This window comes from Penaeus vannamei, chromosome 1 (assembly GCF_042767895.1).
Source record: "Penaeus vannamei isolate JL-2024 chromosome 1, ASM4276789v1, whole genome shotgun sequence".
Taxonomy (NCBI): Eukaryota; Metazoa; Arthropoda; class Malacostraca; order Decapoda; family Penaeidae; genus Penaeus; species Penaeus vannamei.
In genome coordinates, this window is record NC_091549.1 from 35,603,329 (window position 1) to 35,605,828 (window position 2,500).

A 2,500-nucleotide genomic window follows, 5' to 3' on the forward strand; every position below is an offset into this window, starting at 1 on the left:
CTGGATAAGGCCTTCCTCTGCATCTCTCTCTCTCTCTCTCTCTCTCTCTCTCTCTCTCTCTCTCTCTCTCTCTCTCTCTCTCTCTCTCTCTCTCTCTCTCTCTCTCTCTCTCTCTCTCTCTCTCCTCCCTCTCTCTCTCCCTCTCTCCCTCTCTCCCTCTGTCTCCCTATTTCTCTCTCTCTCTCTCTCTCTCTCTCTCTCTCTCTCTCTCTCTCTCTCTCTCTCTCTCTCTCTCTCTCTCTCTCTCTCCCTCCCTCCCTCCCTCCCTCCCTCCCTCCCTCCCTCCCTCCCTCCCTCCCTCCCTCCCTGCCTCCCTCTATCCCTCCCTCTCTCTCTCCCTCTCTCCCTCTGTCTCCCTATTTCTCTCTCTCTCTCGTTAGTCAACCAAGTAATTAGTTCTGATAAAAGTCTTATTTGTGTTCTAGCTAATAACCAGGTGTATTCATAAAAGTTCACCGAGTCAGGTTACTCTATTATCATCTTGAATATCACAATATTAAATGTAATTATGCGGCCAATACTTCAATATTGGATATCAAGGTGTCTCATCTGACTTTCCAACTTTCATTGACCGGCTCCTGACACAATGCCTTGGTAGGCCTCGCTGTGGGACTGAGTCAAAAACTCATTTCATTAGCTTTTGACTTCTAGACCTGCTACAGTGTTGGCTACGGCCCCCCTTGTGGTTTATTAAGAGCGGTATTAATTCCACTCACGCAGATCACTCCCACGCAATAGTGTGCTATTTTCGTCATAAGCCTAACTTCTAATTGAAATATCACTTTACACTAATGAAAGTACATGCGGCATCCTTAAGGTAGATCGAGTGTCCTCATTAAATTCAGTAGAAAATGGCGGTTTCTTTTACTAGATGTAGATTTAATCCATGGCATCATATTCATTCATCCTCCACTGTCCCTTTCTCACCCCCTCCCCTCCTCTTCCCTCCATCTTTATGCAAATCTTATTCATTATATTGTACAGATTAAAAGGGGTACAGTTTTCTCTATTCAGATGAACTCGTATTTCATATCAGTTCCTATGCTGACGACAATAAAATGCCAATTGGTTTATATTTGGACAATTTAAGGTCTTTCAAGTACCCTTATTTGCCTGTTCGAGCCCTGTCTAATACGCCTCTTTCCTCTTCTCGGGATTAGGGCTCAACAGCGGAGTTTATTGCCGTGTGTAAGGATCAAGAACGAGACTTCTCATAGGACTCTTGGCTGTGTGTGTGTGTGTGTGTGTGTGTGTGTGTGTGTGTGTGTGTGTGTGTGTGTGTGTGTGTGTGTGTGTGTGTGTGTGTGTGTGTGTGTGTGTGTGTGTGTGTGTGTGTCTGGCTGGCTGTTTGTGTGTGTGTGTGTCTGTCTGTCTGTGTGCGTGAGTGTGTCTGTCTGTCTGTGTGTGGGGGTGTCTGGCTGCCTGTGTGTGTGTGTCTGTCTGGTTGTCTGTGTGTGGTGTGTGTGCATGTGTGTGTGTGTGTCTGTCTGATTGTCTGTGTGTGAGTGTGTGTGTCTGTCTGTGTGTGTGGTGTGTGTGCGCATTTGTGTGTTTGTGTGTATGTGTGTGTACGTGTGTGTGTGTGTTGAATGAGCAGGATCAAGCACAGAAATCCCGAATTAAGGAGATCTAACAGAACCCACTCTCCCTATCCCTTCCCAAGCCGAAGCCAAAGGGATGTACAAAGAACCAAGTTATGATAATTCCCTTAAAGACCTCCTTTTGGTGATTCTAAACGCCGTTGCTGCATCAGAAAGAGAGGCGAATGAGCAGGGAGAGAACGTCAAAGGCGTCTGAGTGAATTAGTTGTGTTTATGTTTGGATTATGACGAGCTTTGATTAACTGCGACTCAAGGTAATAATGCTTTTGAATCTCTGTGCGCGAGTGAAAGCGTGTTAGATCGTTGCTTGGTTAAACATTTGATCAATTTTATGTGTATTATGTTCAAATGTATTGATAATCTTAGTTCAGCTCTCAATGCTTCTTATCATAAGCAATAACCTACAATTTACACACTTAGGATTGAACTTTCGAAAGATGAACATTAATTATTTCGAAATTCATTGGCACAATACTTCGAAATACAATAAATTATTTTCAAAATGGAACTTTGAAGTCTCTCACCTAATTCAATTCATTTTTTTTTCTTTACGACTAGGCGCAAATCAATTAATCGGGCATTTTCCAGGCTTTTGTTGTTAGTCATCGATAAAATTGTCATGCAGGTTTTATAAAATCATATCTAATAAATTAGCTTAATCTACTTATACACAGTGGAAGTATGAACATTGTCATTTTAATTATGTCCACATGTTCATGGAAGCGAGTTGAGAGCCCAGATCTGTTTAAATCAAATATCAATTATCTGTTGACTAATCCATGTTATTCTAACCTGAAATTGATAATATTTAGCGCATACTTGGCCTAAATCATAACGTGTTGAGTCTTTTACCAAAAGTTGATAGATCAAGCAATGATATAAAGGCCTTTTTAAGGAAA